This window comes from Eptesicus fuscus, chromosome 14, assembly GCF_027574615.1.
Source record: "Eptesicus fuscus isolate TK198812 chromosome 14, DD_ASM_mEF_20220401, whole genome shotgun sequence".
NCBI classification, from domain to species: Eukaryota; Metazoa; Chordata; class Mammalia; order Chiroptera; family Vespertilionidae; genus Eptesicus; species Eptesicus fuscus.
The window spans coordinates 18827375-18840845 of NC_072486.1; the positions used below are offsets into that span (position 1 = coordinate 18827375).

General features: G+C 37.6%; 1 protein-coding gene across 1 annotated transcript in view; it reads left to right on the forward strand.

Moving 5' to 3' along the window:
- AGMO (alkylglycerol monooxygenase) overlaps positions 1-13471 on the forward strand; it is a 283516-nt gene that overhangs the window by 163504 nt on the left and 106541 nt on the right. The window lies entirely within an intron of this gene.

A 13471-nucleotide genomic window follows, 5' to 3' on the forward strand; every position in this document is an offset into this window, starting at 1 on the left:
ATAGGCTAAGTAGCAGGTGAAAATAAGCTATTTGGCATGATTTATTTGAATCCCACGTTTTAAAAATTACTGTCCATTTCCTGTGATTCTTCTAAAAGTAAATACCTTCTATGAGCAACAAAATACTTGGTAAACAAATTAAAGCAATATTAGAACATATTGCTGCTTTTCTTGTTTTATAAAATGAGACTAATTTTACATACTAGATTGTAAATTATCACATTAAATTTCCTATAATTTATTGGCCCTGTGGGATTTTTCTAGTATGAATGTGCACCCTAGAAAATATTAATCCATGATAGTTTTCTATATATCATGTTTTTTATTAAGATGGTTAAAAATTAAGAGACATAAATACATTTTTATTCTTGCCATCCATCCCTTATCCCTTAGGCCCTTATTTTAAATGTCCTCATGTGCACATCCACCCAGTGCTTTGCCAAATACTTTAGGTCCAAAAAGGTTTCCACCATCAAGCACATTCCCCCCCATTTTAATATTATGTGTATTATGAGGAACACACATTTTATATATTTCTGATTACTTTATACTAACATTATCAAAACATAGGTGTTTTGAGCAGAATTTTACATTAAAATTGAGTTTTTTAAGAAGCATTTTAAATGCAATTTTTTAGTTTAGTTTACTTTGTATTGCCTCTTTTTGCTTGCTTTACTTTTCTTGTTTGAAAGCAGGAAGTGATTCCTTGCCAAGAGTAGATTAACCAGAAGAGCAAACATGTTGGATTTAGTTCACCATTACAAACTTTGAATTTTGAGTGAGTTGGAAAATGGATCCAATCTCTATTAATTATATTGTTTGGGTAAAAATAGAAAGTCAGGAATGTGAGCAGTCTAGTTTTCTGCATGGCCCATTTCTGTCCACTGAACCAGCTTCCATCCTGTTGACTCACATCCCCTCCATTTCTCATGGCTGTCCTTTCCCCTGACTTATTTGTGGGTGTAATCGGCCAGTGGCAGCCTGGTGAATTACGAGCAGCGGCTTAAGGTAAACATCATTTACTCATAAGAAATTATTTCCACATCACCTAGTTTTTCTGCTTGGCATTCAAAAAAGAGGGGCCCTGCCCCTTTTTCTAATCACCTGTCCTGCATTTGAAATAACAAAGAGCCTCCTCCAGCCCGTGTGCCACGCGCTGTGCTATGATTTATGGCCTGAGCATCCGACACTCTCCGTGCACTAACAAGATGGCCTGCTGCGTTTGAAATATATCCCCCGAATGAAAGCAAACACGGCTTTGTGATATAAAGCCTTGTCAGCACTCGAGGAATTAAACACATACAAGATCTAAGTTTTTAGCTTTTCCTTTTCTGGGTTGCCTTTACGAATAGCTCAAATGGGTTACGATCCACGGGACAGTGTTTCATATATTAGAGGAGGACTCTAAGGGGAATCCTGACCCTGAGAAATAGGTGCAGGGATATTTGGCAGAACGTCAACGTGGTTTCCACTAGTACATGACAGGGACTCATTATGGGCTTGCTGTTGCCTGTAAGCTGGTTTCACTACCATCAACTACGAGGCCAGGATGCCTGGTTCCAGATGCTCTCGCCAATTGACCGTAAAATTGCTATGCATTTCTGGCCAAGCCCGAGATTTTAAAAGCTCCCCTCCCCCTTTCCTCAACACCCTAACCCCCAATTCCCTCTAAAAAGCTGCTCATTATTCTTCCTTTGCCCCCTGATCTCAGCAAAAGAAATACTTCTGGAATCAATTAGAAATGTCTGCCCTTGATGAGGTTTGCACGTGAGTTTGGAGTTGTGAGGCTTTGATAGTGGCAGCCAACAGCTGCAGTTTCAGGTGGTAAAATCTACGAAGGAATTTTCCAAGGTTTATTTACCACCATAAAAAAAATTTAAAAATAGGCAAGACAACTGGGGAAACTGTCTTATATGTCTTTGAAAGTGAGGTCAAATTTGGATTATGTATTTGTTTTATTCACAATGAACAAATTGGAGATCTCTGTTTGGGGGAGTCTTTCCATTGCTTTAATAGATTGTGTCAAATGGTTATAAATATTGGAAATGAGGGTCTCCTTTGCGAAGGTTAATGGTAAAAGAGAATCTGTTATTTCTTCTGTCATATTAACTGCTTGACAAGTAAAGATAGTCAAGGTTAATGGAACCTGTCTACTGAAAAAATAATGTGAATACTGTGTAATACATTGGCCTACTTTCTTTCTCTCTAGCTATGTGTATGTTTAAGATATTAAATAAAAATTTGCAATAGTTTTTTTTTTTCAAATCTAGTTATTTGGTAACTTTAATTAATGCTTATTTAATATGATGCTATAAACCTTTTTTTATGTTTTTGTGTCCAATTAACATCATCAGCAATTGTAGCATGAAAATGACATAATTTTCCTAAAGCCAGATTGAAAAGTATAGTAAAAACTCAGGTATCCAAATTATCACGTGGCACTTTCAAGCACATGGCCTTTCCTTTCCTCAAATATATGATATGCTTCTTAGAAGTCTACTTTTGTTTCTACTACTGGCTAAAAAACAGACAATTTCAAGCATACATTTTTATCACTAAAATTTTCACTCATGACTTCAAGAAATGCTATCAAACTCCCCCACCCCCAGAGAATCACTATTACAGAATTTTAGTTTCCAGAACTACTACTTCTTCTATAATTAAATGAATTTTTAAGCACCTGCTATCCCCTCCCCCCAAAGTATTACAGTTTTTACTTTTATAATGGTGGAGAGGTATTTTGTGTTTGGTAGTATCTCTGTATTTAAAGGTGACAGAGGTAAGTTTAAATTTGCATTTTTATGTTCATTCTTCGTACAAGTGCAGACATTTGCCCATTAATCACTCTGGTCTCTAGATTCAGGTTTATTAATTAGTGAACTGCATGGGTAAATAACCATTAGTAAGTATACATAAATATAATACAATTTTATTATATTCATGGAATAAGTTTAAGAAGGCTGAAAAATTCAATTACTTAGAATACCTAATGTTCCCAGGCATGCCATAATGTGAAAAAGGTTAAAAAGCCTTATTTTACCTAAAGGTTTAATACTATGAACAAAAAATAACAAGACTTAACAAATTTTAATTACCATCTTTCAAAAATCATGCATTTATCCTTTATATGCTCTGCATGTCACTGGTGAGTCAAGCTTCCTTTAGAGTAAATCAAACAAACAAAAGCTACGTGCAACCTTTAACAACATTCTGGGCGTTACTTTGCTGTGATCAAATTGTTACAGAAAGGAAAAGCTAGCTACCTTGTTCATTCCTTTTCTCTGAGGTGAAACCTGGCAGGTGCCAGCTTTTCCCAGGCAAATGTTCAGATGGAAGAGCAAAATTGGCTGTTTGGTATTAAACCCACTGACAGTTGAAACATTCTCTCCAGGGAGGAAGTGGAGATCTACTCTCTGACTCCCAAATATTAGGCATCCTGTTAGGTCTCAAGTGAGACTGCAAGCTCACTAATCACCATTTGGACATGTAATCTCCGAGAAAAGCATGCACCTGGTGGAAAGTTGCTGCCTGACACACTCATTTGCCACTCCTAAGTTTGCTGTTTAACTGGTGTCATCCTCTCTGGTGCCTATATAGAAAGTCCAGTGGAATTGGCTGCTACAGATTAAAAGCTAATATGGATTTTTCCACACAACTAATGTTGTCATTTATACTATTTCTACCAAGGGTTTCGATCTCGTTTACAGCACAAGAAGGTAATACCTCTCTTAAATTTTGTTTGTTTATGACAGTGCCTGACACTGGCTTGGCCTAGCTTTACACAAGTATTTAAATTACTTGTGACGAGATGGAGAAAAAATTGGATTCAGATTCCAGACATATGCTGTTATGAATTAACAATGTGAGGAAAGTCACTTAGTTCTCAGTTTCACCATCTGTAAAGTCAAGGGAATGAAGTACATTTCTAAAGTTACTTCAGTGTTTAAGATTTCATACTGGCTGTGTGATTAAAATAAAAAAAAACATCACACCGATTAAATAGTTGCTATTGATTTATATTCATATAATTAATTCACTAAGAAGAATAAGATTCCAAAGAATCTTTAAGAAATGAAGAGTTGAACCTATGAGATGTTTTAATACATGATACATGAGGTCATAAAAGACAGGACTAGTACAATTATGATCCTCATTGTGCTCTGTGAGAATTTGACTGCACCTCTATATAATCACCACCATGCTCTTTCCAACCTACAGAGTCACTCCAAACAAATGAATCATCGAAGTAGATTTTTTTTTTAATTGCTTGCTATAAATCCATCGCCCAGACAAGGTTTCTTACTGGTAAGGATGGAGCTTACGGGGATTCCCAGCCAGTGGAAATGGAGTCAGGTCATTGGAGTGGAGCCTAGAACGAATTTGTGATCAGGAAAGCATTGGGTATTGGAATACTAAAGCCAATATCTTTGAAGTAAATGACAGCAAGTCTTTAAGAAGGCTCTCTGAGAATCCATGTGCCAATAACCACTAATAGCTCTGCACAGAGAATGTTATCAATATTCAGCAAGATTAAATTATTGTCAGTGGGCCTAGCATAAAAGTAACCAGAGGCATATACTTCTTTCCCTTTATTCTCACTGTTAATTATAAATCACTGAGGTGTCACTCATACAAAGAAGTCTCAGTGTAAGACATATTTAGTGCTTTACAATAAACATGTGGACGTGTTTAATCAAACTCCATTAGGCAGATAATTTAGAGAACTTTAAATGTTGCTCTTCTGTTTTTGTTATTGATGCTGTGTGCAAATCACAATGCAAAAAATTATTTTTCTCAGTGTGCTAAATATTCTTAGGTGATTGTGGAAAGCTATGAATAGTTTTGTATGAGATTTCCACTTACTTTAAATTCAGCCCTATGACAGCTAAAATGGTGGGCTAATTTCAACCTGCAGTGGTACTATTCATTCAGGTTTATTTCATTATTTCAGAGGAAAATCTTCAGGTGAAAAGAAGGAGATACTTTATTCATATTTAACCCTAGTAATAATGGCCCTAAAAATGTAGATTCTACACTAGTATTATAAGGGAGCAAATAGAAAGCAATCTAGGTAAAGCTATAGCAGAATAGCATATCTTGGAAAATACCTGTTTTCAGAAAAACTGTATAATATACTTAGTTTTACTTAAAAGTTTGAGATTATTTTTACTCTCTTCATGCAACCTTCTGGGCAGTTTCATCCATTATTTAGTGTACTTGTACTTAGTTCTGGCCAGCATCATTTTAAGCATGTATTTGACATTAGGAGTGATATATATATGTGTTGATGAGATTCTCTCAAGAGAGAGGGTATAGGTGAGTGAATTCAGGTATCCTTTGGATGCAGTTCGGTCATTGGAATGTGGGTCTTTGGAGAAAAATTAGACTGAAATGCTCAACTGTTCTGTTCTCTTTGGATTTCATTCTCTTTTGGATTTCTCTTTGGGATTTTAAAGTGTGAGACAGAAGTAGCTTTACAGTTGTGAGTACATGAAGCACAGAATTTATTCTTGTATTGCTATTTATTAATTATTGTATTGTTTTCCATATGAACAACTGTAAACCTAGTTTGACCCATCCTTTGTTTATTCCCACTTCTGATAAAATATATATGAAATACATTGTTATCTACCTAATAAAAGAGTAGCATGCTAATTGACCATACCTTCGCGACACCCACCAGCCAATCAGGAGTGAGTATGCAAATTAACCCAACAAAGATGGTGGGTTAATTTGCATACACAGGCGCTGAGCAGCCAGGGGCAGGGCAGGACGCTTGTGTCGTCGCCATGGCGATGATGCAGGTGTTCCACACCACCTCAGCTGCTCCGGGCCTTTGGGCAGCGTGGGAAGGTGGGAAGGTGGAAAGGCAGCTCCGGCCAGAGCAATGGCGGTGCCAGCAGCCAGGGGAAGGAAGACCCATTTTTGCACGAATCTCCGTGCATTGGGCCTCTAGTATATTATATAATAGAATATATATTATATAATCACACTAATTATTATGTTATAAAACATTATAGGAACACTAGAGGCCCGGTGCACAGAATTCACGCATGGAGGGGCGGGTGTCCCTCAGCCCAGCCTGCACCCTCTCCAATCTGGGACCCCTCGAGGGCCTAAACGGGCAGTCAGACATCCCTTTCACAATCCAGGACTGCTGGCTCCCAACCGCTCACCTGCCTGATTGCCCCTAACCACCTCTGCCTGCCAGCCTGATCACCCTCTAACCACCCCTCTGCCAGCCTGATCGATGCCTAACTGCTCCCCTGCCAGCCCAATTGCCCCTAACTGCCCTCCCCTGCAGGACTGGTCACCCCTAACTTCCCTTCCTTGCCAGCCTGGTCACCCCTAACTTCCCTCCCCTGCTGGCCCAATTGCCCCTAACTACCCTCCCCCGCAGGCCTGGTCACCCCTAACTGTCCTCCCCTGCAGGCCTGGTCACCCCCAACTGCCCTCCCCTGCTGGCTCAGTCACCCGTAACTGCCCTCCCTTGCCAGCCTGGTCACCCCTAACTGCCCTCCCCTGCAGGCCTGGTCTGTCCAACTGCCCTCCCTGCACGCCCGGTCCCCCCCAACTGCCCTCCCCTGCAGGCCTGATCACTCCCAACTGCCTTCCCTCGCAGGCCTGGTCCCTACCAACTGTCCTCCCCTGCAGGCCCGGTTGCCCCCAACTGCCCTCCCCTGCTGGCCCAGTCACCCCTAGCTTCCATCCCTTCCCTAGTTGCCCCTAACTGCCCTCCCAGTTGCCCCTAACTGCCCTCCCCTGCTGGCCCAATTGCCCCCAACTGCCCTCCCTTGAGGGCTTGGTTCATCCCAACTGCCCTCCCCTGCTGGCCATCTTGTGGTGGCCATCTTGTGTCCACATGGGGGCGGCCATCTTGTGTGTTGGAGTGATGGTCAATTTGCATATTACCTCTTTATTAGATAGGGTTATGAATGTCAAAGGTAGTCTGGAATAGCAAATGTGGCCAAGAATAAGAGTTAACCCAATAGTCGGCAAACTCATTAGTCAACAGAGCCAAATATCAACAGTACAGCGATTGAAATTTCTTTTGAGAGCCAAATTTTTTAACTTAAACTTCTTCTAACACCACTTCTTCAAAATAGACTCACCCAGGCCATGGTATTTTGTGGAAGAACCACACTCAAGGGGCCAAAGAGCCGCATGTGGCTCGTGAGCTGCAGTTTGCCGACCACAGAGTTAACCACAGGAAAGTGTCTTTGAGAGCAAGAACTATGAGTAAAATTTATTTTGTAAGAATACAGGCAAATAAGTTATAAGAGGTTGCTTTTGACATAAGGATAGGCCTAATATACCAGTAATAGTCTCCCTTTTGTATCAAGATGGGAGGATAACAGACTTTGTTTTACTTCAGTGCCTGCCAGTGAGCAGGAGCTCTACTGAAAACTCAGGGTTCATAAGCTAAATTCAACCCCTGGTTGTACTTTGCATGACCTACATAGAGCTATTAGTTTTTCATTTAAAATTGATAGTTACCAACATATTTAAATCAGGAGACTTTAAGAATCTGGGTTAATTTTTTTTCTTGAATTATTAAAAAATCTGGCCACCCTGAGCTAACAGTCCCTCAAGACATCAATGAGAGAGGCAACAAACAGTTTTGAGTCCATGAATGGTCATCTTGGCAGGGTTTTTACTTTTTCATGTAATAGGCATCAAGTAGGAGAGGCAAACAGATAGCCTGTGAGTCCCTGTAACTTTGTGCTATGGAATAAAAACTTGATTTCCTATTACAGGTTAAAGGAAGATGCTTAAACTTTGAGATGAAACTAAATGTTGTTCTCAGCTTTCATTATTTGAGCTATTTTAGAATGAGGAGAACCCTATTCATCCTTTTTCCACCTTATAGATGTGCCCTACATCTAAGAGGTTAAGTGACTTGTCCAGAGTTATGTGGTTAATGAAGAGCCAGGGCATGGATCGTGATCTTTTAGTATTTGTATTTATATGTGGTCGTGTGTACATAAACTTTGTCAGGAAGTAGACACATATATACATACATACATACATACATACATACATACATACATATATACATGGTAACCCTGGAATCCTCTGAGGAGAAGAATTGCCTGGCAGGAGGACAAATGTGGAAGAGAACTTTTCACAGAATCTTTTCAAGTTTGATTCATATCAGTGTGCTACCTATGTTTTTTAAATAACCTACATTGACACTTCAAAGAGTAATTTTCCCATGAATGCATAAGAAATAAATATAATACATAAAAGCATGTCAATTTAAATATAGAAAATAGTTACTTAAAAATGCACTTTTAATTTAAACAATTGGACCTAATTTTAAAAAAGTACTAAGGTGCAGTTCAATTCAGACAACTTTGTTTTTTTGCTTATAATCAACACTAAAATAACTATTTTTCCAAAGCCATATGTTGCATATGCTCAACTCATTTTTCAGATTTTAACCCTTACATAATTTATTTTTAAATTAGCAACTTGGCTAAAGTCTAATTGTTGAATTTTTCCAAGTATAACTTTTTAAGTAGCTTCTGTTTTACGTTTAGATCTGTGATTTTTTTTTTTAAATGCTGAGGCTTGAAGTATAAGGAAGGGTTACAATTAAATATTCCTCTTATTATTTAGGAGTTATGTAGAAAAGAGTACTAAAAGTAAATGATCCCCATAACTGTCAAATAAAAACTGCCTGATGAAGGAAGATTAACAAATGTCATGTTTTACCATTGAATCCTAAGCCCAGAACACTTGAAACACTTTGTAATGTTTAAATGTTGGAAATAGGTGTTATGAGGAAATGAATATACAAAGCCCAAGTTATTTACTAACTAAAGTACTGAGATCTAGACCAAATAATGCCTTACCTCTTTCCCAGTGGAATTTGAGTGATTACATCTGTCATGGCAAAAGTGGTTTGGTTTATCTTAATGTAGAGTCCATGTAATGCTTATATTACATTGTTTACATTGCTGATTGAAAGCTAATATATAGTATATGCAGTTTGAGATGCCTGTTTCTAGTTTGAAAAATATGGTTTTTATATGGCAAAGAATTCTATAGTGGGTTTTGAACTTCACCTGAATTTAACACACCTATTTTTTTTTACTACAACTTCTAAGAAACAGTATTTTCCTTTCTATTAAAAACAAAATCTATTTAAAGGACCCTCTCTTTGGTTTATAAGAAAATGTTCAACTATATTGAGTAATAATTTTATTATAAAACATTGATGTTTCATTCACCTTACTTGGATTTAATAGACCAATCAATCACTCATATACTCAACAAATATTTAAAATTACCAGCTTTGTGATGAAGATATTAATAGTGGTTAGGAACAGGGACTCTGGACTCACAAATCTTGGGTTGGGTTCTAACTTTGATATTTACCAGCTGTATGAATATTAGTAAGTTTGTAAGCTTTCTGAGGATAATAATATAGTTGTTACAAGAATTAAATGAAATATTATATGTAAAGTGCTTAGGGTGCTTTCTGCTACATCATAAATGTTTAACAATTGCTAGCTGTTTTGGATGATGAAAATAACAACAACAAAATTACCAGTACCAAGTACTGAGACAGATACTGGGGGAGAATGGCAAATGAAATATTATCCCAGCCTTTAAGAACCGGGAGGAGATGAGCAAATCAGCTAGTAATTCCAATGGAGTTTGAGAAATGCTACATTAAAGTTAAGCATGTCAAGAAAACATAGAAGAAAAACATAAATAATGCAACTTTGGTGTGTGGTAAGATTACCCGAGGTGACTATTTGTGTCTTAAGCATGAATGGGCACTTACCAACTGAAGGATTGTGAGAAAGTGCATTTCAAGCAGACCAAACAGTTTGGGCCAAGGCCAGTAGGTAAGAAAATGTCTGCCATGTTGGAAAATAGACAATAATTCTTCATGACTGGAGTGTTATTGAGAGTGGAAGAATATCAGGGATAATATTAGAAAAATGAACACCAGCAAGAGCAGAAAAAGATGTGTAGAGAGTACATGTCAGAAGTTTGGACTTTGTCCTCAGGACGTTACCACTGATGCCACTGGAGTGTTTCTAAGCATAGGAGCCATTTTATTAGATTCTCAATTTAGTGTAATCACTGAAGTGGTTTTGTAAGGAAGAAGTTGGTGGGGAACTGATGAGAGACAAATACGTTAAGGATCTATTTTATTTATATTTTATTGATTGATTTTTGAGAGAGAGAGACATAGATTTCTTGTTCCACATATTCATGCATTCATTGGTTGATTCTTATATGTGCCCTGACCAGGGATTGAACCTATTAACTGTTAAAATGTGTTTAGGACAGGTTACCAGAAGGACACATTTTGTTCACTATTCTAGTGCAAAGTAATGAATGCTTCTCTCTCCTCCCCTTTTTCATGATTCATAATCATTTTTGAAAGGCAAGAACTAACATCAAATACAAGTTTTGCAAAGATTTTGTGGTTCATATCATAGCCAAAGGAAAGTGGAAACTATGAAGCTCATGCCGTTTTCAGCCATATGTACATAAAAATAAAACAGCAGTGAGGTAAAGCAAGGCGGGTAAGGAATTGTGCATATGACTCAGAACCTTGTTACTTTTGTAATTTGTCCTTTGAATAAAATTTCTCCCTGGAAGGTAATATGTCCTGAAAGACTAAGATATCATAAGTGCCCCAAAATAAACCTGGACCTACTAAAGATTCTTTAATCTCTTTTGCTGACCCCTTTCATTCAAAAATTCTAAAGCAAAGATTTGGGTCTGTCTGGTTTACATTTCATAAAACTTAAAAGTATGCTGGAGTTAGGATAGTAAATCAGTTAAACATTTGATACAATATTGTATATAGTTACTATAATTGTATATTTAATCCTTAAATTAAGTTGAAATAAGGGTGAATGAACAAGTAGAGTCTTCAAGCTCTCATTAATAAAAAGTAACTTTTCTATTGGATGTATTAAGAGAAAAAATGACTGATCTATCATAAAAGGTACATAGTTATGGCCCTAACCAGTTTGGCTCAGTGGATAGAGTGTCGGCCTGTGGACTGGAGGGTCCCAGGTTTGATTCCGGTCAAGGGCATGTACCTTGGTTGCGGGCACATCCCCAGTAGGGAGTGTGCAGGAGACAACTGAATAGATGTTTCTGTCTCATCAATGTTTCTCACTCTCTATCCTTCTCCCTTCCTCTCTGTAAAAAATCAATAACAATATATATTTTAAAAGGTACATAGTTATTAATAAATATAATTGATCATTTTACAGTGGAGAGTTGGAAGATACACTATCCAACGAATATATAATTTCAAAGGGTGTCCTTAGAACTTACCCATTTCATTTACTCCTCACAGCACTTTTTATTACATGTTATTATCCCCACTTTTCAGATAAGAAAATTGAGATGCAGAGAGGTGATTAACTTTTCCAAGATCATATGATTGTGGGTTACAATCTTGATTTCTGTCTGTACTTTTTCTACTGTACTATACTCCCACAGAAAGAATAAGAACAATGAATGTTGATCAGAATATTAACACATGTGACAATTCCTTTCTAAATGCATACCTGAATAAAATCAGTGATTTTTTTTTTGGAAGTCTGATCAGAACAGCATGCTTAATTCTCTTGATTTTCTCAAAGTATTCCCATTCTGAGCTATTTATTGATTAAACTGCCTAAGACATAAGGCCTGGTATAATGGCAGAGGTGGGGGGTAATGGGGGGTGGGGAAAGTTTACCAGTGAAGTCATTAACACTGGATTTTAAAGGTGATTGAGCTTTCCTTTGGTAGAAATGGATCTGGAAGACATTTATGAATTCACTTTAATTTAATTTGGGAGCAACAACCTTGACCTTTTCCTCTTCCACTGTTCCTTCTGGTTTCCAATGCAGCGCACTCTTGCAAGTTGTATTCTTGCCTTACTAGTCACTTCTTTTCACCCACTGAAACCAACTTTTCTCCTGAACCTCAAGTCTTATAGTGCCTGGTGGATTCCTTCTTCTTACTTTCACTCCGTCATCTCTCCTCAACCTGGGGCAATTTACCCAGTTGTATGGGTTTAAATGCTTTCTGTATGCTATTGACATAAAATTGTATGTACCCTTTCCTGGCTTATCTACTGAATTTCAGACTTGTATATCTATAATTGCCTACTCTATATCTATATGTGGAAATGTAACTTTGGAAAGAACAGGAGTTGTCTAAGCTAAAGGTATAAATAAGGGAGACATCTGTTTAAATATCCATGGGAATTGATGAGTTTAGAGAGATCGGATAGGTTTCTTTTATTATTCAAACTACTGAAATACAAACAAATGCCCTGCTGGTGTTGCTCAGTGGTTCAACTTCTACTTATGAACCAGGAGGTCACTGTTGGATTCCCAATCAGGGCAGGTGCCTGGGTTTCAGTCTAGATCCCTAGGGTGGGCCATGCAGGAGGCAGCCAATCAATGATTATATTTCTCCCTCTCCCTTTCTCTCTGAAATCAATAAAAAATATATATTTAAAAATGGAAACATAAAACAACTTAAGCACTAGCTCATAGTACTTTATTTGAGTTTATGTACATCTAATTAATTATTATTTGATTAATGATATAATGATTATTTCTAATCGAAACAGTTTCTGTTTGAGAAACACCAGGTAGCATTTACTTTTCAAAAACTGTACTCTAACCAATTTATACATGAGACAGATTAGATCACTTAGTATCATTACCAATTCTTGATTCTTTACCAAGTAGCTGGGATTCAACCTCCTACTATCAAACATTGGTCTGTATTAAAGTCTGTATATAATAAAAACCTAATATGCAAATTGTCCCCTCAACCAGGAGTTCCACCAGGGGGCGGGGCTGGCGGCAGGCACGGGGAAGGGAGGCCCTCCTGGCCAGCAGCCACTAGGGACCTTACCTATGCATGAATTTTGTGCACTGGGCCTCTAGTAACATACAAATGCTTAAGGGCAGTGTGGTTAGGTAAAGGTGATTCATTCTGTGCACTACATTTTTAATGAAAGGTTCAGGATAGGTGCTCATGAAATCTACTCTCTTTTGAAATAAGTCTTCCATTCATCCTCTTATTTGTTCATTCACTTACACACTCAACAGTACGTTTATTTTAAAGTTGATTTAATTGTTAGGATGGTTAGAGTGCTAGGTCTTCTGGTTCCTGAGTGGAGACCGCAGTGAGGGAAGAGGAGACCTATGGAGCTTTGTGCATGTGGAAGAGTTTTGAAAGTACATCTCCATCAAATGTTGACCTTCAAATTAAATAATCTAAGAAGGTCAGAGCTTCACAGCTACCAAATCTGAAAATAGAGACACAGTGGAAAAATGTTTAGTGTAACAATAATGTAAATGATTCAAATGCAACTATATTCTTATCTGCAGTTAAATTCGCATAACTTTTAAATACTTGTGTATCATAAGAATGTGTGAAAATACACCTTTTTCTTTTGGAGTGATAAAAATGTTTTGGAACT